The sequence below is a fragment of the Lipotes vexillifer genome, unplaced genomic scaffold (genome assembly GCF_000442215.2).
Source record: "Lipotes vexillifer unplaced genomic scaffold, Lipotes_vexillifer_v1.1 scaffold36, whole genome shotgun sequence".
Classification (NCBI taxonomy): Eukaryota; Metazoa; Chordata; class Mammalia; order Artiodactyla; family Lipotidae; genus Lipotes; species Lipotes vexillifer.
The window spans coordinates 3,232,351-3,258,647 of NW_006792448.1; the positions used below are offsets into that span (position 1 = coordinate 3,232,351).

Genomic DNA, 26,297 nt, shown 5'->3' on the forward strand with positions numbered 1-26,297 from the left:
CCTGTCAGAGCCCAGCTTTCCTATGGAAACAACCCCTGTCCCCGTAGCAGCAGATGGCTGGCTAGACATGTGCTCAAGGCCCCCCCACACTTGAACTCCCTAGTCTGGCACGCCAGGCCCCGACTGCCTTCCCACTGTATCTTTCTTCTTGTGGCACCCACTGCTCTGGTCAGTCTGGCTGGTCGTTGTCCCTCCCCTTGCGTGTCACCTCGCCTTTGTCCCGCTGCTTCCCAACCCACTTATCTACATCTAACCCACAGTTCAGGTATGTAATGACCTCCTCTGTGTGATCAGAAGAGGGTTCACGGAGGGCGGGGAGCTTGAGCAGAGGTGATGCCCCAGTTTTAGAGGCAGAAGAACAATGAAAAGCACTGAAACCTGAGCTCCTCGTGCAGCTGAAGCCAGAGCTGGTAGGATTGGGGCGGAGAGGAAGTGACGTGCCAGCCTTGATGTTTCCGTCCTGCCTGGCTGGAGATTGAGAAAGTCAGCAGCGGCGGCAAAACACCCTGGTGTGTGAACAAGACATCCTTGGGTTCTTGTTCCAGCTCTGGCATTTACTAAGTGTAACTTCGGACAGACCACAGGTCACTTTGACAGTCCAGCCTCAGTGTCTTATCTTTAAAGTGAAATGGTGGAAATGCTGGCAGCCCTGTGGTGAAAGTGACACTCTTGAACATTGCAGGGTCAGCCTAAATGTGCAAGTTTTCAGAAAATGCAATTTAGCTTTATATGTTAGGATCCATGAAATTGTCCATATGCTTTTCACCCTTTTTCTGAGAATCTAATCTAAGACAGTAATCCGAAATACAGGGGAAAGATTCATAACGATGTTCATCCTAATATTATCTGTAATATGGAAAAGCCCCAAGTGTCCAAGAGTAGGGAGTGGTTACACGTTTAATGGTGTGTCTGCTCGCTGGCACTCTGTGCACCTATTAAAAATGGTCAGTGTAGTGCTTCCCTGGTGGCGCAGTGGTTGAGAGTCCGCCTGCCGATGCAGGGGACACGGATTCATGCCCCGGTCCAGGAGGATTCCACATGCCATGGGGTGGCTGGGCGTAGGCCACCGAGCCTGCACGTCCGGAGCCTGTGCTCCACGCTGGGAGAGGCCACAGTGGTGAGAGGCCCGCGTACTGCAAAAAAAAAAAAAAAAAAAAAAAGGTCAATGTAGAGAACATGCCTAAGGTGCTACCCCTGTCCCCACCCTCCACCCCCAACACACCTGAAGGACCTAGGTCGGTGACAGTGGCTTTGCACAGCACCACTGACTCTTAACCGCGGGCCACTCATCAGCAAGGCCAAACCAACCAGTTACCAGTCACCACTGCTTCTATCACGTCAACATGCATGCCCGAGGGTCTGTGAAAATGGAGACTTGGGGTTCAGATTCTGATTCAGTGGGCCTGAGGAGGGGCCCAGGAATCTGCATTGCAGCTATCTGTCGAGAGAGTCTAGCGGAGGATTAGGATCCGTATTCTGAGCGATATCACCACGTTCCAGCCACTGCAGCCCACACTCCCGTACAGCACACGGTGGGGCTGTTATACCTTCCTCTCCTTCAAGGAAATGTAAAGTCTTTACCAAGGACTTTATTTGTCCTGGAGCTCACTGCTGATGGGCAGATGGCCTTGAGATGCCCCAAATGGCATGGACAGCCTCAGATGAGGGCTTTCCCCCTGTTATGATCAACAGGTCCTACCTTCTGCTTCACTCTGGTTTCTCCCACTCCATTCAAAGTCCAAAAATACTCTGAACTACCTTATGCCGTTTTTCAGGATTAAAAGTGACTTTTAAAGGTGGTCGTTGTGACCTAGGTTCAAACCCTGGCTCTGAGCTGCCATTATGTAAAAGGGGAATAATAATGTATAGACTTCATAGAATTGTTCTGGAGGGTTAAAAGAAATAATGCCTGCAAAACTCTTAGCGCAATGCTTGCAGCTATTATGATTATGATTATTTTCCTGTCCTTGGGGGTTAACAGTGAGTCTTTTCTTTGATGTGGTCCTTGTAGGAGGCCAAGGCCCTTGTTTTGATCTCCATTATGACCATTCAGTTCTGCCTTGTTCCCCCGTTCATCCTAGCCTACCCTTGACCTTAATGAAAACGCCAGCTTTAATGAGTGAAGGTCACCGGGCTGACTTTGCAGCTTGGCTGGCTTGTCTGGCCCTTGGGAAGGGTTGTGGGCTGTCCTAGCCATTCTCAGTGCCCCCTGCCCCCCACCCTGGCAGGCAATAGCACGCTGACCAGCACGAGGGGAGAGGTGAGGCCGACCTCTGCCTGAGCACCCTGGGACCAGTTAGGGCAGACACTTTCCTAGAGGGTGTCGGAGCCCTGTTCACTGCTTCATCCAACAGACAAGGGGCTGGTGTGTCCCTCTTTCCCAGCAAGTAGTCAGCCACCCAGCTCAGCTGCCACTCCCTCTAGTCACCAACCTCCTCACACAGTACACCCACACGAGCACACCTGCACACACACAGCCCTGCCTTACCTCCCCCGTTCCTGTCTCCACCCTTTCTCCTCCTGGGCAAACACCAGCTAAGGGATAAGTGGGCACCCAGGTTCTGCCCAGGGTTGGGTAAGGGGGCCTCACACATTTGCAGGGACCCAGGATGGACAGGCCAACTTTCACCATACTTACCAAAGGGAACTTGGGTCAAGGCCAGAGTTTGCAGCTGGTGTAGCCTGGACCTCAGCTGCCCAGGCTGCCTAGACCCACAGGGTCCTGTCTTGCAAATGTCATTTAATATTAGGTAAGTTAGTTGTCTGTCTAGGTTGAGGTTCTTAGTTCTTTTTTTTTTCTTTCTTCTCATTCTTCCTTCTCTTTCTTTTTTCAGGTTTTTTTTTTTTTTTTTAGTGCGTAAACATCCCCTTTAAAAAAAAAAAAAAGGTATCTCTAGAAGCACGGAGTTAAGTCCTCTCCTTGCTTTGCTGGTAAGCTTAGGTGACTGTGCTGGGGAAGACAGACAGCGCTGGGGTCACTGGGCAAGGAGACGGGCGGCTGGGGCTCCAGGCAGTGGCTTCACACTGCACCCAGTGTGACCTTGGGCATGTCACCTCCCCACCCGTGAGTCCATTTCCTCGCTTTCTGGGAGCTATAAATCCTGCTCTCCCAGTCCCTCAGAGTGGGGATCAAATGAGGTGAAAGGCTGTGGGAGACCACAAAGCGGTGGTTTCCCCTAGGAAAAGAGCAAAGGACAAAGACTTCGCCACACCCAGCTGACTTCGGGGTAGATGGTTCCTTGTCTTTCCCTGCTGGGAGGTCAGCTCCATGAGGACAGAGACATGACACGTCCACGTGTTCACTTCATAGCCGAAGCCTAAGTAGAAAGGCAGTCACAGTATATACCTGTGAAAGGAAGGAAGGGAGGGAGGGGGAGGAAGGGAGGAAGAGGGGAGGGAGGCCGCCTCCCTGGCTGGTAGTGTGGCCCCCTTTCCCTCCACTGCCCCCATTGGCCACATTTTGGCCAAGCCCTCCTCCCCTAGATGCCTAGCTTGCTCTGGTGGTGACAGGCCCAGTCACCCAGAGCTCCAGCCGCTCTGCGGAAGCTCGTGGCCCCCTCCCCTCCCCTCCTCCCGAGGGTGCCACCTATACAATCTGGGAGGAGGGCGAGGCCCTGGCAGCCCTGGGGCTCTCAGGCTGTTAGCTCACTCGCCCCATCTGTTGTGTGCCCAGCCAGGCAGGGTATTTCCCCCTCACTTCCCCAGAGGAAACAATTCCGGCACCCTGGCATCCTGTTCTCAGCCTGTACCTCCTCTCAGAGGCTCCCACCCGAGGTCAGGACAAGCTCCAGCTGGTCTCCCAGCGCACCTGAGAGGTGGAGGGAGGGCTCCGAGTGTCTGGGCCTCCCCCCCGGGCCTCGCCTTCTTCTGCAGCCCCCACTGGACTGGGAAGCCAAAGGCCAGCCAGCCACAGGGCTCGGCTCCCCTGGATCACCTCTGTGTACCTGATGAAGTCCGGGACTTAGGTCAAGGAGTCTGGCCAGTGGGGTCTGGAGGATGGATCCGCCGCCCTACGACCCAGTGGCAGAAATGTGTGCAGCATGGGCAACCAGCAGATTTGGATAAGCTTTATGACTGTATAAGCTTAGGTTAGATTCTGTCGCCACTCCTTCTCTGTTCTTGATGTGAAACAGTGATGAACTGTTATCTCACATTGGCATTTTAATACATTTCAATAAAATCTGATCTCAGGACCAAAGTGATAGAATCGCGTGATTACAGGTACATCCATGCAATAATAGTACAAACCAGGGACTTCAGAATAGTGAGGACTCGCTCTGTCATCAGACAGGAAGCTGGGCCGTGATGCAAGAGGCCAGGTGCCCCTGAAGTGCCACCTTCGTGCTCCAGCCAGTTGAGTTTTTCTCAAATTTTAATTAAACGTTTTTTGAGCACCTAAGAAGTGCAAAGTGGGAAGTCAGGTGAAGCTTGCATTTAGTGGGGGGTGGACTGTACGCTCCAGTGAGACACAGAGATGTCGGCTGGGGGGAGGGGGGAGCACTGAGGTAAGACTAGTGGCCCTGCATGGCCGTCATGTTGCCTAATGTGGGGGGATTACGGGTCACCTTCTCGCCTCCGTCTCATAAATTTTCTCTATTACGGAAGAATTTCAAATGTTTTTTCAGATAGATCAATACTCTCTTTAAAATTATATGTTCATATACATAAGTTTTTAAAAGACTATTAATCTCACGAGAGTTTTGCACCACTGATTTCAGACATCTCCATTCTGCCACTCGCTCGCTTTTTAATCTAAGCCTCAGTTTCCTCATCTGCAAAGTGGGACTCAGGGTTGGGGTGGGACTGAGTGTGATGGGTTTAGAAGCCACTGAAAACTCAAAGCACCGCATGCACAGACCTCATCGGAGGTCGGGCCCCCTCAGACCTGTGGTGTCAGGGGAGCATGGCTGTTGGGTGGAAATCCCCAGATAAAATCAGCCCTGGCTGGGTCTCCTGCTGGTTCTCTCGGAGGTCATAACTGCTGCTCTGTTTCCATGCTTGCGTGGCAGCATGTGCAGGGGGTGGAGGGGTCACAGCTGTGAGAATGCCTTCAGTCCTCACAAGCCGATTCGCATAAAAACTCAGCAGGGCTGATGACAGAAGCAAAACCTTCTCGAAGCCCTTTCAACGGCCAGGATTGTCTTCTTGTTTGTTTATTGGCACGAGCCTGGCTGCAGAGCATCCACCTGGTCGGGCTCCTGGTCATCATCTCATCCACAGTCCCCCTTTCCTGAGGATGAGAATGTGGGAGGGCGTGTGACATCCCCAGGGGCACACAGCCTGCCAGTGGCCAAGCCAGGACTAAATCCAGTCCTCCTGGATCTAGGGTTTTCTCTACAAACGTTTTTACCCCCACATATTTGCCAGGAGGTTACCGAGTACCAGGTACACACAGTGGAAAAGACACACAGGGTCCCTGGCCCACAAGCAGCCTCTGTTCTGGTGGGAGGGACAGTCGAAACATAATTAATTGTAAACATGCTGTTAAATAAAAGTAAGCGAGCTGCATGAGTGCTTCGATCAAGGGTCAGAAATAGATAATGGGGGGGCGGATTTTCTATCCGTGGTGGTCAAGGAAGCCTTCTCTGACGAGGTGACGCTTCTTCAAGACCTTAGGTAAGGGGAGGGCACGTCAGGCCAAGGAAGGTCCCACAACAGGAAGGCAGAGGAACTCGGTGTGTCTGCTGGTGACTGGAGGATGGGGGCGGGAGGCAGCGGTGAGTGTGGGGAGAGAAGCAGGGATTCTCCGTGCCTTGTGGCCCACAGTGAACAGTTTGGACTGCATTTTAAGTGCCCTGCGACATGGCCAGATGCACGTCTGAGGATTACCGGGGCAGCTGTGTGGCACTGGGTGGAAGCAGGACAGGAGTGGGAACAGGGGGGCCAGTAGGGGGTCCCACCCAAGTCAAGAGGAGAGGGTTGGTGGCTAGGGCAGTGGCGGAGGACGCAGGTAGAGGGCAGACTGGGGATCTACCTTGGAGATTGGAGCCTTGCAAGTGGTGATTTGGCTGGGGCGGGAAGAGGGGCGGGAAGGAGAGGGAGGCAGCAAGGGCGACTCTGAGTTTCCAGCCTGGGTAACACTCAACCTCAGTGCCATGTGTGTCCTCTAGGGAAGACTTGCTCTAGCGCTTTATCACAGTCTAACCTCCATCTCAGCCTCCTCCTGCCTAATAACAGCCTCTCAGTTCAGTAAGAGTCATTATTCTGCCTGCTCAGCAGGTGGGGAAACTGAGGCACACACTAGCAAAGCAAACTGCTTCTTAGGGAACCAGTTGTAGGAACTAGACAAAGTGCCAGAGCCCAAGCCTGGGGTCAGCCTCTGGGCAGCAGAGTCCAAAGACCCAGGCATCATGCCCAGTGGTTGTGATTTATCAAGCTGTGTGACCTTGAACAAGCGATATGACCTCTCTGGGCCCCAGTTTCCTCATTAGTAAAATGGAGAAAATAAAAGGACCTACCTCATGGTGTGCTTGAAGGATTAAATGAGGGGTAGATTCTCAATAGATGTGAGTGATTACTACTTTCGGATTACACGGGCCATCTGTGTGTCCACCTCTCTATACACATTGTGTATGTGTGCCTGCTTGTACAGAAGCTGTCTTCGTGCCTGTGTCACAGCTGATGACCAGGCAACCGCTAACGTTTCAAGCTGGCGGTAGTGGATCTGCTCCCTGTGCTTCTGTTTAGCCTTCCGAGCCACCGCTTGGTGGTTGGAGCAGATGCTTTCATGCTCCCTGGAACAAGGGCGTGTGGTGGTTTGGAGGCAGATGTGGAAGGCCAGGCGTCTGTAAGCCAGCCTGTTTCCAAGCGCTCTGACCGACCTGACCCAGGAAGGGGGTGGGGTGGGAAGGAGGGGGAGTAAGGGGGAGGGGGCCAGAGAGGTCCTAGGAGGGACCCACCCCCCCAAAGGAAATGCACAGTAACAGATCTAGAGTCTGGCCCGCCCTGAGCCCCTTCTGTGTGGCTTTGGGAGCCTCTCCCACCCCCCCTCTCCCCACCCCACCCTCCAAGACTCCTCTATGTTCCTGTTCCCAGAAGGCAGCTGGCATGGGGGCTGAGAACAGGGAGGCAAGGCTGGAGGGGCAGAGGGGCAGAGGGGCAGGGCTCCCCACTTTTTGCCCAGAGCCCTTCCGAAGGGTGTGTCCCAACAGGGCATGCACACACAGTGATTAAGGGGGAGGGAGGAATGACATCCACTGCCCACTGCGGTACCCAGCCGGTAGGCTGGACCGTGGCCAACTTTCCCCTGAGGCTCTTGGCTGCAGTATCCTCAGCCCTGGCACCACCCACTGGCCTACTCAGACACTCCTTCAGGTCCAGGGGCTGGAGCCCTGCTAGCAGGAACCGCCTAGGGGTGGGGTAGGCTGGGCTGGGCTCGCAACTCTCCCCCACCCCTCCCTAAGCCTCCCTCCTCCACTCCCTCTGCCCACATCCAGCTCCAGCTGGGTTTGAAAGAGGTGCTCTAATCCTCCCACCCTCCAAAGCAGGCCCTGCCCTGTATTCTCTCCTTTTTTTTGGGGGGGGGGGCGGTAAGCGGGCCTCTCACTGCTGCGGCCTCTCCCGTTGCGGAGCTCCACGGCATGTGGAATCTTCCTGGACCGGGGCACGAACCCGCGTCCCCTGCATCAGCAGGCAGACTCTCAACCACTGTGCCACCAGGGAAGCCCTGTACTCTCTCCTTTTAGCTCGAAGCTGTATCCATAAACTGATTCTCTTGTAGACCCCAACCTGATGCTTTATCCATTGGGAGAACCCTCTAAACCAGGCCAGCTGCCCCCTCCCCCAGCCTTCACTCCTCCCACCTGACATGCCCTCCTGCTCACAGCAGCACAGACTTCCAGGTCTGCCTGGACCAGTTCCTGGAGCCCTCTCCAGATGAGTCCTATCCTCATGACTGCCCTGGGTTCCTCGTCTGCTCTGCAAAATCAGCGCCCTGTTCCTAATGGACCCCGGATAGTGCTCTATGTACCCCGCCCCACGCTGACTGGTCCCCTGTGCTTTATCTCCCCACAGACGTGAGGCTTCGAGGGGAGGGCGACACCCCACTGCACCCACCCCACCCCACCTCCACCCAGGCCACTGTGGCAAACCTCAACTTCTGGGTGCACAACAAACACTTCTGGATTGATAACTGATTCCATCCAGGTCATGTGCTGGCACCTTTACCTACTGGTTCTAGGAGTGGAGTGGGGAGTTATGCCTGAGTGGGTATTTAATTAGTGCCTTTGTGGACACAGGGATTTAACTTTTCATTCTTTGGCTTGGGTGTTCCGGGAGTACATGGTTTTTGATAAAAACCTATATGGAGTCATCCAATCTTGGAAGCTGTCCACCAACCCTGATTAAGCGCCTTCCCTTCTGACCTTCAGTGCCTGATTCCCTGATTTACCACCCCCTCCCCTCCCTTCCCCTCCCCTCCCCTCCCCTTCCTTTGATAGTTGCTAACTGTACGGTTACTGTGGATACACCTGGGTATATGCAGATTTATCATCAAATAATCCCAGAGGAAAACAGATAAATTGTGACAGCATGGTGGCCTCCTCCCTCCCCTCCCCTCCCTAGCTCTGAGCCTCTCCATCCCCATGCGCTGCCATCAGTGACCCTCCCACCATAACAAGAAGGTCTGACAAACTCCTTCCAGCCCCTTGTGGAGACTCTTGCCCCTGACCCATGGGTATTTTTCAGTTTTAGAACTACAGAAGGAGACCCTTCCTGCCTTCCTGAAGCAAATTTGCCTGCCTGGTGCAGGCTCTGTGCTGGGCGTGCCCCACAAAGGAATGAATCATTAACACTGGGATTTCAGGCAGGGGGCACCTGTTGGAAGAGGTGAATTTAAGTCTGAACCATCTTCCTGGGGTTCTGCAAACCTCAGCCCCATCCTGGGCCTTCATAGACTGATGGGCCTTTGGAATTTACCTATGGCCCTGGGATGCTTTAGTGTTTGTGGCCTGCCGGTGAAGAGTGGCAGAGGCCATGGAGGGCCGGGTCTCTCATTGGTCTCATTTGTTTTGAGCTGAGTCTCCATCACACACCAGGCAGCTGGTCTCCGGGGAAGAAGGACCCTCCCTCCCTGGCTCCTCCCCCCTTTCTGAGAACCGCCAGCCTAGGTACCCAGGAGCTAGTGAGGGTTCCCCCCAGGTGAAGGGCAGTTCTAGGGAAAAGGTCTGACAGCAGCAGGAGCCTCCAAGCTGGCAGTTTCAAAAAGGGCGTGGTTTCAAGGAACAGCTTGAGCAAGGGTGCTCCGCCACACCTCTCTGGGATTGGTGGCTGGCCCACCCCAAATGTGGACTGTTGGGTCTCTGGTTGGCATTTCTGAGTCAGTCTTAGAATGGCAACAAAGCCAGGGACAGCCTGGTGATACTGCGTTTGTCGTTGGGGAGAATAGGGCAGTAGGTGCTCCCACTTCAGGCTTCAGGACTCCCTCCGGGCCAAGTTCCCTGGGCAACCCCGTGGAGGGAGCCACGGTTCTGTGCTTACTTCCTGCATTTCCCTCCTTTTCATTTGCCACTTGAATGCTTGCTGTGCAGTGTTTTATTTGATAAGTTAAGTTACACTCACGACCCTTTAAAGAGAAAACATATAATTCTAGTAATTTTACTGGGCTCAGGTTTCAGGCAAATGGAAATAAAATTGCCTCTAAAAATAAAAGACATGCAGAATTGGAGAAAAAAACAATAACAATGAAAAGCCATCCCTGATTTGACATAAATGGTAAGGCATTTTGTGAAATGTTAGAGAAAACATAAACAAACGGAGAGATCCAGGAGAAAAGTGGGGGAAAAGCTCCTCCACTGCCCTTGCTTTCATTTCTGCTTTACCTTTACGAAGGGGCTTACTTTTCGTAATTGAAAGTGAGGCGTAAAGCGCGGCTAGTGAAATTGGTCCTTGTCCCGCGCTGAACAGTACAGGTGGACAAAAAGGGGCTGCCTGCCAAATACTTCTGGTTGGAGGGAGGGGTGGGAGTGCTCTCTCAAAACCACTCCTGGAATGGCTTAACTCGCCCAGCACGAATCAATGACAACCTCCCGCCGGCTGCGGCAGGCTCCCCTGAGCTGCGCTGCCGCGTGAATTCCCAGCCCGGGACCCTGGCGGCGCTCAGGACACGACCCGGGCACGAGCGGCGTCCCCGGGGCGGCCAGGTGGGTCTGCGGCGGCCTCGGCCGGAGCGGGCTGGGATGGGCTCGGGGCTCCGGGCAGGCGGCCGTGGAGGCGGGGGTGTGGGGGAGGCGCCTCGGGCGCCCGGCGGCTGCATCCCCTCTCCCGGCACTGCGGGGACGCCTGGCCCGGGTGGCGGCTCGGACTGGCCCTCGCCGGGCGTGAGTGGTGGCGTCCGCGAGGAATTTCAAAGCCGCGCCTGGGCTGGAAACGAACGTTCTGGGGAAAGCGGGGCTAGGGCCCCCGCGGTGATGCAGGGGCGCGCGGCCGCCTACCTCCCAGCGCAGCGCAGGAAAGAATCGGGGACTCGGAATACAGCAACTCTGCTCGCGTTCTCAGCGTCCGCGGCCCTCGCGTCAGGTTTTGGAGTGGCAGAAAGGGGACAGCGGAGAGTGCGAGGGGCACTCTGGAAGGTAGTGGTCGATAGACATTGTTAGTTTCAAGACCCTCCCCCCCAGAAAGCTTGGTCCCCCCTATGTCAGATGCAAAACTTGGGGGCGGGGGCAGGGAGAAAGCCAAGGTAACTCCTGGCAGAAGTCAGGACAGGGGCAGGAATGAAAGGGGGATTGGCACAAGTCGCTGGGCGAGCCGGAGGGAATCCCGTCGCCGTCCCGGGCAGAATCGCCAGCAGAACCGGGTGGGTGGGGACCCTTCCCTGTGCCCTGACCTGGGCGTGGGTGGGTGGTGGAGCCAAGCCCGGGTCCCGGAGCTCCAGAGGCGGCCGGGTCCGGGTGGGACGGGCCGGCTCCGCGCGCCCCAGCCCGCGTCGCCCTCGCGACCGCCGGGTTCCCTGCAGCAGGGTTCCCGCAGCGGCCGCGGGCTGGCCTAGGAGGGACTCAGGAAAGAGCCTGCACACACACATCCCCCCCGCCCCCCGCCACACACACACACCCCGGCGCTGAGAGTCGAGCGGGTGCAGTTTTCTTCCTGTCTGTGGTCAGGGCTCCGTGGGCCGTCGGGTTTGGTCGTGCTGGTTTCTGGCTTCTGTTGCCCCGGCTGTGGACGGTGGGCCCGGGACGGCTGCCCTTTTTCTTTTAACCCCCGGTACTGGGCTCTGCACAGGAGACAGCCTCATTCCCGCGATTCATCGGGCGACGGGTGGCGTACCCCTTACAATCCCTCCAAATGCAGGAATATGAACAAGTAAAGGAAGTGGTTGAAACAATCTGGCAGTTTTCTCCAGTCATAGAAGTTTTTGTGGAAGGGGAGGGATAGGAAGGACAAAGGTCCTGCCAGGTTCAAGTTTCAGCTCCACTCCGTCACCCAGTTAAATCCTAGGAATTAGAAGGATTCAGGGACCTCCTCTGGATAGATCTCCAGATCTCTTCTAACAAGTCAAAAGAGACACAAGCTACACATTGGGCCCTTCCCTGAATCAACTTTTCCTTGAGAGACAACTGGGAGAGCCATTTTGGGATCTGAGAAGAGGTACTTTAGCAGCCAGAGGTCTACAAAGGCTTAAAATAAGAGGAGGCTTTGGGGCAGGACCCTGAGGGAGGAAGACCAAAAGAGCAAAGGCCTGGAGGTCATAGAACTCGAGGCTTATCCTGCCGTGTCAGCTGTGGGAGATAAGCCAAAGAGGGTACGGGCAGGGAAGAGAGGGATGGGGCATTCAGAGACCATCTACCATGTGCCAGGTACTGTGCTTGGCATACTTTATCTCCTCTAACCCACACAACCCATTGGATATGAATCATTAGCTCCACTTTGCAGATGAGGAAACTGAAGCTCAAAGGGGTTAAGTAAGCTGCCCAGCTCCTTAGCGACAGAACCAGGAATCCAAGCTACCCATTATACCACCCATCTTTAGAATGTTTCATTTTAGTTGAGGAGACAGGACTCCATCACTCTGGTATAATTATTGTACAAAATAGTTTGTGTTACATCCAGTGTTAATCTTCTTGAACCTGAGTTTCTTTCCATTCAATCTGTCAATCATTTATTCGACAACCGTCATATTGTCTAATGTGTGAGTCCAAGCACCATGCTAAGTGTTGGCATACGTTAGTAAGTGAAATCTGACCTGGTCCCTGGCCTCTGGCAATGGGAATAGTAATTGTAACAGTACATCCTTCAGTGACTATTGAGTGAATGAAATGAGACAGTGCGTGGGAAGGTGCTACCGGAGCATGGCCGTGAAGGAGGAAAGGCAGCAGGGGGGCTGGGGGAAGACGAGGGGTGGGCAGTTGGAATGGTGAGTGTCCCCATGCTGCAGTCATGAGGACTGGTCCCTGGAGTGCACACAGTGCCTAGGAAGCTGTTTGAGCCCCTGCTGTTCAGATTACTGGTTTACAGTCGTGGGTTCTAAGATGAGCCTTTAGTTTTGGGCATCGAAACTGGAGAGGACAAGACCCCATGCAGCCTCTAGGAGGACTGGTGCCTCTCTGCAGCAGTGCCAGCCAGGCTGAGAGCTGCCCCAAGAGCATCACTCCCGGCCCCCACCCTCGTTCCTCAGCGGCTGCAATGGCACCTTCCATACTCTCAGGGCCGGAGCTGCAGCTCCAAGCCCCTCGTCCTACCATTGGGGAAGCTGGTCCGTGTTCACAGGACTCGGTAGTGAAGCCAGCACTAGAACCCAGGTCTCTTGACTGTCCATAGCTCTCAGGGCAGCTCACGCCCGCCTGCCAGGGTGTTTCAGGACTCAACTGAAAAGATGGTGTTCCATCCGCTATATCTCCACTCACAGTGCCATTCCCCGATGCTCCTGTCCATCTCTGCTTTAGCTGAACAGACATATCTGTCCTAATAAAACGGTGTCAGATGAGTCTTTGACACAGAGCGGCCATAAATATTTCGGGACATTTGGCCTGTTAACTCTCCTTCCATCTTGAATGGTATAATAGGTGTAAGATAACTGCCTCTAAAATTAACTCTCACTTTTGTGAGGAAGGTGAACTGATACATCTTGCCTTGAAGCTGAGCCCATCTGAGGGATGTTCTGCGCTTTACTTCTTCAGAACTGACACCAGCTCTTCTGGAGAGGGACCATTTTCCTCTTCCTTTCTTCTTTGTTTCTTTTTTTTTCTTTTCTTTCTTTTCTTTTTTTTTTAAAACCTCTTGGCTTTGAGGTCACAAGATCACGTTGTGTTCCGTTTTGATGTCGTGGTGACAGAATAAAGGCATTTTTCTCCTAATATTGAGATGATCAGCCTGATCAGAGCGGTGAGCCCCCGCCTGGCTGCCCCATGTTTACAGCGATTGCACAGGTGGATAATTGCATGGGGACGTCTGTTTGCTCAGCGCTTGCTCAGCCGTGCAGCCCTACAGGTTGGGCCAGGGAGAGAGCTGTTCAGTTTATTTTCCTTTGGCTGGGAACTGTGGAGATGAATAGAGGGAGGGGAATCTGGGGTTGAGAGATTGTTGCCAAGAGCAATTTGGAGTCTCCTTCATATTAGTCAGAGATTGTGTTTTTTCCTTTCTGAAGCTGCCTGCCTCCTAGTAACTTCCACCAAGGACTTTTTTCCATCTTTGTGCGCGCTTGTTAGTTTTTGTTTTGGGTTTTTAAGTTGCTGGACTTCTCATGACTGAGCAAAAAACAGATAACTTGAGGAATGGGGTGATGAAATGGGCCCTTTGTACTATATATTCTGCATGTCGTTGCTTAATAAATTTGAATACTGATAGACCCCGAGGTACCACGGTGGAGTAAGATGAGTAATTCCTTTGAAGGGAGAGTTTATCTTCAGTGGATGACTTTCAAAATTGCAGCATAATTTAACTTTCCCTTTGTCCATCTTGAGCCTGTGTTTAGAAAAAGAAGAGTGTGTGCTCTCCTGTCTCACTCCCTTTTGTTCCCTTTGGGAGGCCCCCTCCACTGGGGCCTTGCTTGGAAGGGGACCAGCCAGAGTGGGCCTCCTTCCCTTTCCTCGTCACCCCCGCATCTCCACCTGCAGGAGGCCAGCAATCGAGAAGGAAGCTTCCCCGGGGGGTAAGAACTCTTCCCCAGTAGTGGCCTGGCTCGGGTCACATGAGGTGCAGAAGAGGAAAAGCTGGCCCGGCCGATGCCTGCCCCTCCTGGACCAGAACCCCGGGGCGGGATGTTCTTCATCTGTCAAGAAGTGAGTTCATCCTCTGGACAAATTGAGTAGAGCAGCACCGAGACACGGAACTGAAAAAACTGCCTAATAATAGAGTACACAGTCAGCGTCGGCTTTTTCAAATTAGATACAAACCAGAAGCAGATGTACACGTGACCTCCCCAAATAATATCACAGAGCTGAACTTGGCCTTCAGAAAAATTCTGCCTTGCCTACACACACATATGTGCACACGTACACTCAGGGCTGTTGCTTTTTTGGCTGTGGATTCCGGCTGATAATTTTGCTCTTTCTGGAGCTAACGGGCTGATCCATTGTTTTTTGTGAGGCTACTGGTAAAAGTAAGAGGTGACAGTGACCCTAATTCCTGTTGATACGTACGTGCCTTCTTTTAAGCCCTAGGGAATTCTAGCAGAGAACGCCTCTATTTAGCAGAACCTAAATAACAGGAACTTTTCTAAGGTTTGTTGTTTTTTTTTTAATACCAGCTTTATTGAGATATAAGTCACATACCATGCAAGTCACCCACTTAAAGTGTACAAGTCAGTGGTTTTTAGTATATTTACAAAGTTGTGCTACCCTCACCACCATCAATTTTAGAATATTTTCATCACACCAAAAAGAACCCCGTAACCATTAGCACTCACTGCCCATTTCACCCCAACTCCCCAGTTCTAGGTCACCAAAAATCTACTTTCTATCTCTAAATATATTTGCCTGTTCTGGACATTTCATATCAATGGAATCATAGAATATGCGGCCTTTTGCGACTGCTTTCACTTCGCCTAATGTTTTTAAGGTTCATCCACACTGTAACATGTATCGGTATTTCATTTCTTTTATTGATGAATAATGTTCCTTGTATGGATATATCACATTTTATTTCTCCAATCATCACCTGATGGATAGCTGGGTTGTTTCCATGTTTGGCTCTTGTCAATAATACTATAAACATTCATGCACAAGATGTTGTTTGGCCACAGGTTAGTCTCTCTCTTGGATATATACCTAGGAGTGGAATTGCTGGGTCAGATGGTAACTCTATCTGTTACCTTTTGGGAAACTGCCGACTGTTTTTCACAGTGGCTGCACCATTTTGCATTCCCGTCAGCAGTGTGTAAGGATTCCAGTTTCTCAACATCTTTGACAACATTTATTGATAATATCTGCCTTTTTAATTGTAGCCATCCTATTTTCTAAGGGTTTATATGCTCAAGGAAGCAGCACCCAGGAAATATTCTGGAATCAGCTAAGTCACATTTGCTTGCCTTACCTATAGTGAGATCCATGTATTTCAACTTCTTGATCGTCCTACCTAGCCTGGTGTTTCCTCTGCATGTCCCAGACCTCTCACCAGGTTTTCCCTATAAGTTTCTATGGGACAGTGCAGGGTCGCACGGTGTGACACTCTTCTATGGGACAATGCAGGGGTCGGTGCTCTCATTCTGTTTTCCCAAGGCATGCTCCAGAGAGCCGGCAGTGAGACCCGCTCCCTCAGCCCCACTTCACCCAGATGCAGCTGCTGATGGAAAGCCAGGCCCTGGGAAAGGAAGAAATTGACCTGAAGGGAAATGAATGTGACATTCATTGGACAAGCTGTTCAATGTTTGGGACTTTGATGGAGACGACTAAGATCCTGACCTTTTTACTGTGTTAAATGACACTTTTGGGACCACGAATAAAACTGTTGGAGAGCTAACATCATAACCAGGTGGCAGCCGGGCAACCCAAGGCCACCTCGTCCCACTCCTGTTCCGGCCTTGAGCTGCTGGCAAGATCCATTGATTCATGCAAAACGGCTAGGTGTGGCTGGGTGCTCTATTTCACACTGGTGTTTCAGCTCCATGATGAAATAATTTCATCCCCTTGTCATACCTATGGGACTGACTGGAGTCACACTCTTAACAGAGGTAGATAGGAGCCGAGTGGTTCAGGGGGAACTCACCTAGTTTGAAAGACTGCCAAAGATTATGAAAAATTATCCTTTCGCCCAGAACATGCTAAAATCTCAGTCAGTGGCATCAAGTTCAGTATAAGCAGACCTCAGTACCGGAAATGAATTCCAATAGCTTCTTGGATATCATTGTCTAGCAGCTGGGATCAGGCCCAGCTACTAATTTACTCTTCACTTGCAAGCAGTGCTTAATCCAGCAGTTCTTAAACCTGACTCCGGGTCGTCATCACCTATGAAACCTTTTAAAGATTACATGTGCCGGGCCCCAGCCACGAGGTACTGAAGTCGATGCTCAGCAGAGGGGACCAGGCGGCTGAAGGCGGTTGTGATGGAGAGTGAGAACACAGGCTGACCTCTCTGGGCTTCAGTTTCCTTTCTCAAAACGAGGCGTTGGATTAGACTGGTGTCTCCAAAGGGATTCATGGAGCTGATTCAAGCAGAACAGTTCAGGGTGAGTCTGTTTTTGCATGAAATTTTATTTCTACAAGGGAGCTTCTGCTGCTGAAAGAAAATTCAGAGAGCCCTTGAGTGGATGGTTTCTGAAGTTCAGCTATGACAGTTCTGAGTGTCACATTCTAAGAGGACAGGTGTCCCAACTTCTTGGAGGAGGATTTAGCAGGAGTCACGCAAATGGAAGTTACTTGATAAGGGAGTCACGCTCTTTGAGGGTCCGAGCTGCCTGACTGGCTGTGTGCACCATGGTGATGGGGTAGAATATGATTTGGTAGCCCTTTCTTCTCCCACTCCCCTCAGTAGCATCCCTACCCACCTCCCTTGAAGTCCCCATAGCTTTCCTCCCCTTCCTCTACTGCTGTTTCTAATAGTAGCCCAGAGTGTCAGACATTCATTCATTCGTTCATCCATTTAGCCACTTCCCACACACCTCCTATAGGTGACGAATTGACTAACACTCCATTTCTGTCCTCCAATAATGTGCCACACATTTTAACCAGAGAGGCAGCCTAAGGCTAGCCCCCAGAAGTGCCATCTCAGGGCCCCTTGATTTGGATGGAGGGTTATGGAGAGGCCTGAATTCATGGCATGTCTGGAGGGCGGCCTCACCTCTAACCCTGTCTGCAAGCTCTGCTCCTCCCCCCTCCCCCACTGGGGCTGTGCCCTCAGCAGGCGGCTCAGAAAACGCTTCTGTCATCCCTGGTCTCAGCCAGAGACCGTGCCCTCCTCCTCAACACGCACCTGCTTGGGAGAGGCGGGCGGAGGCGGGAAAGGGAGGGCTGGTTTATTTGGAGATCCAGCCCTTGGCTCCCACCCCATACCCCTGACTGGACAACTCGCAGGACAGCTGTGCTTGAAGGACTGAAATCATCAGTGTTTATTAAAGCTGTTGGAGGGAGGGGAAGCAGGGCGGAGTGGGGGGCAGTCACGTATCTGCCTCCCAACAAGAACGAGACCAGGTGAGGCCCACAGCCACTCCCTCCCTCCCTTCCTGGTGAACATACACTCGGTGACATTAGAGCCACTGCTTGGGGGTGTTTTGAGAGGTTTTTTTCCTAATGAAGGTTCATTTGAATGGGGATTAATGTCTCTGTGGCCTGGACCTGCAGAGAAGGAGAAATTCTCGAAGGGGAGAAGTTTCAATAAAAGGAAACGGGCTTGATCTGCCTCCTACTGCTCTGTGGGGACTTCTCCGCTGGCAGCTGGGAAGGAAATATGTTTGAGGCAGTTTTCCGGGCATCGCTGTATCTTCTTTTGGATTCTGTGTTGGAGAGGGGGTGTGGGGTGTGTGTGTGTGTGTTTTCGGTGAACATTCCACTCTGAGTATGGACTGCCTAAACTCTGGGGTTCTAACCGGGTTATGAAGACCCCCTGAGTGTATGTTCAACCCTTAGGGTTTTTTTGTTTTTTTTTTTGCGGTATGCGAGCCTCTCACTGTTGTGGCCTCTCCCGTTGCGGAGCACAGGCTCCGGATGCGCAGGCTCAGTGGCCATGGCTCACGGGCCCAGCCGCTCCGCGGCATGTGGGATCTTCCTGGACCGGGGCACGAACCCGGGTCCCCTGCATCGGCAGGCGGTCTCTCAACCACTGCGCCACCAGGGAAGCCCCAGCCCTTAGTTTTGCATCATTCCCTTTTAGCAATACTTGTGCAGGGCAGCAAAACTTTTTTTCCTGGTCCTTTCATGCTATTCTTTCACTGTTCAAATTCCTCCACCTGCATGGAGCCTGCCGATCCAGGTATCATTCTGTGTTCCAGAATCACCGCACCCACCCAGCCTCTTAGCACCCCTTCAGGACTCCCGCTCCATCCTCTTTCTGATGATCTGACCCAGTTGTTATTAGGAGAAAGCCAGTCCGTTACACTAACCCACACGAAGCTACCAAAGCCTCTGGCAACCGCATTACCCCCTTCAGGGGGTGTCTGTCTTTGAAAGAGAAGAGCTTAAGTTTCTAATGGGGGGACTTCAGGTGTGAGGACAAAGCACAGTAACTCGGGGCGGAGTGAGGAAGTTTCTGTGGGAGTGGGGACCTCCTAGAACCACTTTCATCAAGTGACATCTGTTCCTGCTTGTGCGGCCTGGGCACAGCCTTGGCCCCAGGGTGGTGGGGGCAGTGAGGTGAGAGGAGGGTGAGTGACCAGAATGAGGGCACCTTGGGGAGGACTGTCAGTTGGGGTGCATGGCAGGGAGAACCAGGGGCTTCTGAAAGGACAAGCTGCACTAAACAGACCGCAGCTTAATGTTTGGGCAGGTGGGGATGATTTCCTTCAGGCCGGTGGGTTTCTTCAAGGTGACACTGGACCCCAGGAAGGCTGGGGAACAAACGGAGTGAACCCCAAGATGGAGAGGAAGGCGCGCCCCGGAGGGCGGGACCCTGCGCGGTGGGCCCCTGGCTGGCCTGGTGCACACCCAGCTGTGGGGTCTCTACTCCCCCCGCCCGCTCCTCCCTGCCTTCTCTTGTTGGGCTCCCCGCTGTGGGACGCTTCCCTACGCCCTCCCTCCCTACCCTCCTCCCTTCCTCCCATGGTGCACCCTCTGAGTGAACCTGGCTTCCAGCTCTTGGAAGCCTTTCCAATAACATGGCGGTGAGCTCTTTGCAGACCCAGGCAGAGGAGAGGGGCTGAGCGTCAGCCAACCCCGGGCCCACGCTGGGATGAACTGGCCAGACCAAGTGAGCCTCCACTGGGGGCAGCCAGGAGAGGATGGGTGGGGCCTTCCCGGCAGCCAATGGGGCCATTGCGAGTGACGCCTAGTCAGCAAGGACAGAGGCAGCGCCTACTGTGTGCCAGGCCCTGTGCTGGCCCCAGAAAGTATGCAGATGCAGCTCCCTGGCCCCTGCCCTCCCAAGATCGTCATCCGTTTACCCAGTTAAGACAGAACTTGAAAATGCAGCAAGAGTCTATAAAAGTGACAGACTCTGCTAATTGGTCCAGAAAGATGGTGCTATTCAGAGTCAGAGAAGGGGATGAGGGACAGAGGGCTCAGGGGAGGCTTCATGGAGAGGCTGTGAGCTGGGACCAGAGGCAAAGCGGCGTGTCACAGCCTCTTAGCTCATAGGCTCTGCCATCGGGGCCTGTTTCAAGACCTGGTTCTCATTTACAGGCTCTGTGGCATTGGACTAGTTACATAATGTCTCTGTGCTGTGGTTTCCCCATTTGTAAAATGGGGATGAAACCTCATAGTGTTGCTGTGAGGACGGAATGAGAGCACCCCTCAGTGCCCGGCCTGTAAGTGCTGGCTTTCAGCAGCTGCACAGGACAAACTCTGGTGCAGCACAATGGCCTCTTCCAAGCAGGCGTCCCCAGGTGACCTGGAGCTGGATGGGGCATCCCTTTGGCCAGGATCTCCCTTGGGGGCTGGAACTGTCTGAAATTTTAGAAATAAACTGAGCAGCATCCTGTGGAAAGTAGTGGAGGTGCGAGTCCACAGTCGGTTTTAGGTGACTCGATTAAAAAGCCAAGGGTCTCTCTGGGCAGGACCGGGCTCTGAGGCCTGCTCTGATGGGGAGAGAGGGGGCAGCACACTAGGGCTGTCTTCAAGTCCCAGGGTGTCAGGGGGTGGGTAGATTAAAGATACAGTTATTCTGGTGTATTCAATAAGACCCAGCTATGACAGAATTCTGGCCTGCTCTTAGACTAAGTCAGTTGACTAAGGAAAGTGAAGAATTACCATAGAATGGGTTATTCAAAATCATTATTATCAGGTATCAATTCAGAGCAGGTAATAGTGGAGGTGGGGAGGAGTCAGCATGAGAGGTAATAAAGGAAACAGAAAACATCAGTGTGTAAACTTTTTAAACACCATTCTTTTAAGAGATCAAATGTTATAAAAGAATGACCCAGCCACGTTTGTAAAGTTTCCCAGAGTACACATTGCTCCTGCAGTGGCCCTGTGCTGGCACACCCACGGCCCTGCTCTTTGCAGGACCCTGGTGGGGTTCCTTGCCCGAAACACACCAGGGAAAGTGTTCTCCACGTCACGTATTCTTAGAATGCACCACTGGCTACAGCAGCGCGACCACACCATGACAGACGGACATCTGCTGGACGGTGTCTCCCGGGGCTGCCTGGCCAGGGTCAATGCCCTGGATGGCCTAGTCCACTGGGGCCACCTAATGAAGGGCCAAGCAGACAATGTCAGGGCCTCAAAAGGACCTCCCGCTCCAAAAGTTCTTCCTCACAGATGGAGGAGGCAAAATATGCATCTTCTTAGCCCCACGACCACACTCTTGCCACAGTGCTTGACTGCGTCTCCCAACCCTTAGGTCATTATGGCCAGCACCCTCCATCTCGCTTCCCCAGCCTGCTGTGATCTGAGTACCAGGATGGAAAAGTCGGGAAACAAGTTGCTTTGACTGGTGGCGTCCCAGGCACAGAGGGCTGTCCGTACTCATATGACCAAGAGGGCTCCCCAGTAAGGTGGCTGGCGGTCAGTGGCCCAGGGGTGCAAGAACAGATGTTTGGAAGGCAGCCAAGAAAAGACACGCCGTTCAGGGCTGGGGAACCTTGCTCCTTGGGACACTACCTTGTCCAGAGTCCCATTCAGGGGGGAGGTCCCTTCCACAGCTTCCACAGTGGGAGGCACCTGCTGGGGAAGACTCACTTAGACCTGAGTTCCAGTCTCAGTTCATCCACTTTCCAGTCAGGTCACCGTGGACTTCTTGGAATCTCTGAGCCTCAGGTATTCATCTGTACAATGGGAAGGTTATAGCTGCCTCCTGACCTGATGAAGGAATTAAAAAGATAAATTATGCACCATGTCTAACACACAGTAGCCGTAATTTTGAAAATAGTTTTCAACTCGGCACTTGCGTACAGCAAATTTCTGGGTCCCGACACACCCACCCAACCCCACCAAGAACCTCTCCTTTGTCCAGTGGCTCCTGTGTTCTGCCCGTGATCATGGTATTTTTCTGCCCTTGATCATGGTATTGTTTCGCCACCACTGAGGAAGTCTGAGGGCTTCCATCAGTAGCCACCGGCCCTAGATTTCCTCCTGGTTGTCCCTAAATTGGCCACTGCTGTTCCTACTGGAGCAGAGGGGCTGGGAAAGAGGGTGATAGCAAGGAGCTTTCTCCCCAACTAATGTTAAAACCCTTCCTGTCCATTGCCCCAAAAGGCGTGTTTGCTTTCCCATCTTCTCACTCACCCTTGCTCCTTGAAGAAGTCGAGCTCCTCCAGGGCTGGCTCAGAGAGCACTTCACAGACACCAAACTAAAACTACCAAGCAGTATCCCGTCAGGATTCCCAGTGTCTCAGCCAGTGAGGGTGGGTGCCCCGGCCTTCATCCCAAGGTCCCAAGACCCTCCAGCCACCGCCCCCAAACCCCTGCATCACTGTGCCCCAAAGACCCTTGTGGTCCTCACACAGTCAGGACTGCTGGTAGCTGGTCCTGTTGGCCAGGACTGCACGGGTGGGCATGCAGACTCCCTCCCACCCCCTCCCCCAGCAGCCTGTCTGTAGTAATGATTAATGTGGTCAATAAGAAGATAAACAATAAGTTGGTAGCAAAAGCATCTGAAAAAGGTAATTAGCAGCAAAACACCACGGTTCTTCAAGATGGTTGGTTGCATTTTGTTTGGCTCCGGGGACTGTGGTGCAGATTCTATTCCAGCAGGTGCTATTGGCTTCTGATGAGTTAGATGCCACCCAGAGTCTCCTGCATGTTCCCATGAAGGGAACCGTTCCCACCTCCTTCCCATGCCAGTGTCGCCCGAGGGTCTCAGACAGGCAGACAGACTTCAGGCTCTGCGTGGCTCTTCACTGGCTTTTCATCAACCCTGCAAAGTTCAGCATTACTAGGGAGAGGTCGCCGCACCCCGAAGGAACAGATGCCAATTAAAGGGGCCCAGTTTGCCTGAAGAGTTGGGGAGCCAGTATCCAGCCTGTGATCCCCAGGTCGTAGGGTTAACGTGACAACTAAAATGACTCCTCACAGACAGCTTTGCCTTAATTGGCTTTTTTCCTGGCTGGCTGAGCCCTGCAGGAAAGACGTCCTCCCTGTCCCCAGGCTACACCACCTCCTGTCCATCATGGACCCCAGAGCTGAGCATCATACATAAAATACAACAGAAACAACTCTTCCTAGTAATAAACAAGACTATAACATATATGTGTTTGTGTTTTACAAGTTAATTAATAAAAACTTACATAATAATTCCTAAGAAGAACTGCATGTTAAGGATGCGTCTTGCAGCATTTATTACTATCAATACATCCACTGTTCTTACAGCACTCGGAGGCTAAACTATAGAATTAAGCCTGAATTTAGTCTGTGAATTACTTTCGGTATTATAGTCCCTGTTTCTCCCAGGCTGGGGACTCTGGGCAGCTGACTAGGAAGCAGAGTTTAGTGTGAGGATGTTAGTCAGAGGTGCCCTGGGGATCCACCCCTGCAGGATGCTGAGGCAGGGAGCAGGCAGGGCAGAGACGAAGCTGGTGATGCAGCCCCTCCACTTCAGCCATCCCCGCGGGGTCATCTGGAGCACGCATGGCCACCTCTGGTTTGTCCCATGCCTTTATAGAGCCCCTGGGACCTCAGGCAGTCATGGAATGTGTGTGTCCCTGGACTGGCATGCCTTTGGGTGGCTCTGCAGCCCAGGCCATCCTGACGGGGCGGTCCTCGGCTGAGGGCTGACTGCAGGCCACACTCCCACCAGCTGGGCCACCAGTCCTTTCTGAGGGGGAACCTGGGTGGCTCACATCTGTCCCTTCTGCAGCCTGTATATGGCTCATCCTTCTCAGTTTGTAAACTCCCTGGAGACAGGATATCCATATATCCTGTATGGCTCTCTGACCCTCACAGCCCCTAGCGTGGAGCTGAGCACAAGACAGGTGATCATAAAGCAGTCAGTAATCCATGCTGAGGTGCAGATAGGTTTGCCAGAGGCCTCTGTGCCTGGGGACCGACCACCCATGCCACAGCTGCCAGGCAGGAGATGTTACAGCTCAGGGTGTCGGCTCCTCTGGCCCGAGCCCCAGGGAAAGGCTTCCCTGGGCCATGGATCCACACCCCTTCCTTCTGCAAGGAGTCAGGGTCTGGGAGGGAATATTCTAACTTTCCTGGGTGTGGGACTAAGATTGTATGAGTTACATACGTTACCATCTCATCTGTTCACTCATTCATTCATTTACTGAGCATCTCCAATGAAGCCAGCACGGTGCTGCAGAGCAACAGGATGTGGGCAGTTTTCTCCCTTGTGGGGTGGAATGTATGTACAGCTGGACAGGAATCCTGGGCTGTGAGACCTCCCCACGCTGGGACCCCCCCCCACCCACCCACCCAGGAGAATCTTGCTTGTGTTAATTTGGCCTCTGGTCCCCGCAAGCCTGAAGTGGCTGGTTCTCTGCCCTCACCTGGAATGCCCTGCCCGACCCACTCCTTGCACAGCGCTGCGCGTTTCAGATTCTTCACCAGAGCAAGTTGTAACGTATGAAGTCAGCCTTCACCACCCTCGGCTGCTCTGAGCCCTCTTGATGGAATCGGCTGGAACCACATGGCTCCGTGGATGTAACAGTACCAGCTGCTCAGAGGCCTCTCGTACAGAGGAACTTGCGCTCGGGCAGGACAGCACGTATGGTCCCTGCCCTCTACCCGCCACACGCCCTGCTCCAGCAGCTACGCGCCTATAAATAAAGATACAACAACCACTACATCTTCACAAGAGAGAGAAAAAAAAAAACCTGCTAACAATCAATGTAGTCCAAAAGAGGAGAATGGTAATATCAATTGTCGGACGTCCACTCATGGAATATTGTAAACCATGAAAAGAACAAAGGCAAACAGTGCATGGCAACATGCAAGTGGGTTTATGGAGCACCATTAAAAGAAGAAGAAACAGAAGAAAAATTGTGGTGTCCACGCAGCTGTGCCTCCACTGAGCTGTGCTGGCATCACTGTTGGTTGTGTAGATTCCGGTTCCCAAGCCAGATTTTTTTTTTTTTATGTTTTAACTTTTTATTTTATATTGGAGTAGAGCCAGTTAACGATGCTGTGATAGCTTCAGGTGCACAGCAAAGCGACTCAGCCATACGTATACGTGTATGCGTTCTCCCCCAGGCTCCCCTCCCATCCAGGCTGCCACATAACATTGAGCAGAGTTCCCTGTGCTACACAGTAGGCCCTTGTTAGTTATCCTTTTTAAATATAGCAGTGTGTACATGTCATCCCAAACTCCCTGACTATCCCTTCCCTCCACCCTTCCCCCCCGGTAACCATAATTTCATTGTCTAAGTCTGTGAGTCTGTTTCTGTTTTGTAAATACGTCCATTTGTCTCATTTCTTTTTCGTTTCCGCATGTAAGCGATATCATACGTTATTTCTCTGTCTCTGTCTGACTTACTTCACTCAGTACGACAATCTCTAAGTCCATCCATGTTGCTGCAAATGGCATCATTTCATTCTTTTTGATAGCTGAGTAATATTCCATTGTATACATGTACCACATCTTCTTTATCCATTCCTCTGTCGCCGTCGACATTTAGGTTGGTCTAAGCCAGATTTGATGTCTCCAAACTCAGCTTGCCTCACTGCAGGACCCTGCCACCCCCCTGGCAGGACGTGCAGGGAACGTCCCGTCAGTGCTGAGGGTCACCTAGGACCACGGTGTGCACCGGCCCAGGCACAGGGCAGCGCAGCCTCTCTGCCTCTGCATGGTGAGAACACCACCTCCCTGGGGCGACCAGGGCCCTCCGGACACCAGAGCCACCATGTGCCGGCACAGCCCTCCGCTCCTCTCCGCTTCCCTTTGGCGCCAGGACCCCACGTCCTCGGCCTCTCCTCTAAGCCCTAATTTCACAGACTGGACCTGCCTCCCAGGCCAGGTCGGGGCTCACAGCATCAGTCTTGCTGTCTCTCCTGCCTGTCCCCAGACCTGTAGGCCAAGCTCTTTCACTCAACCCAAAGCTTCCATGCGAATTACTGCCCATCAGTTCCACACACACCTAAGTCCAGAATCCCACTTGTATAAACGGGAATGCATAGAATGCGGCTCAAAGGGAACTAGGAAACGGAATCAGGTGTATTGAAGCGTGAGCATGGGGGTGGGGGTGGGGTCTAGTGTGTACATTTTTTCAAACTGCCCTTTAATATACAATATAACACAGTAAATACACTTTTTTTTTTTTTTCTTGTGGTACGCGGGCCTCTCACTGTTGTGGCCTCTCCCGTTGCGGAGCACAGGCTCCGGACGCTCAGGCCCAGCGGCCGTGGCTCACGGGCCCAGCCGCTCCGCGGCATGTGGGATCTTCCCAGACCAGGGCACGAACCCGTGTCCCCTGCATCGGCAGGCGGACCCTCAACCACTGCGCCACCAGGGAAGCCCTAAATACACATATTTTTAAGCTAACCTTAAAAGGAAAAAAAAAGAAGGGATAGAGCAGTTGTAGAAGGCTATAGAAGGTTCAGGATACACAGCCAGAGCAGCTGGCGTGTGCTGAGACCAGAAGGCTCTGGCGACAGTGGCAGGGTACTGGCTGTGAAAATACAAACCCGTGGGTACCTGAGAGTTGCTTATGTAATGATTTTGCCACCAGGTGGGTGGTCCACCTTCTCTTTCTCCCCTAGCCATCATTCCTGGATCATGGCCCCGGCTGATGGCCTGGATCTCTGTCTCCAAGGGTTGCTCTCTCTTACCTGGAGTGGCAGATGGGAAAGCACAGTGCTCCTGGGCCTGACTCTGTAGGAGATACAGCAGCAGGA

At 52.8% G+C, this 26,297-nt stretch overlaps 1 protein-coding gene across 1 annotated transcript in view; it reads left to right on the forward strand.

The window, feature by feature from the left end:
• Nucleotides 1-9,782: 9,782 nt before the first annotated feature.
• The window catches only part of ZBTB7C (zinc finger and BTB domain containing 7C), a 102,865-nt gene continuing 86,350 nt past the window's right edge, over nucleotides 9,783-26,297 (forward strand). Inside the window, exon 1 of the mRNA XM_007465602.1 lies at nucleotides 9,783-10,139. The gene's annotated coding sequence lies outside the window, so the exon portion shown is untranslated. The remainder of the gene's footprint in view (nucleotides 10,140-26,297) is intronic.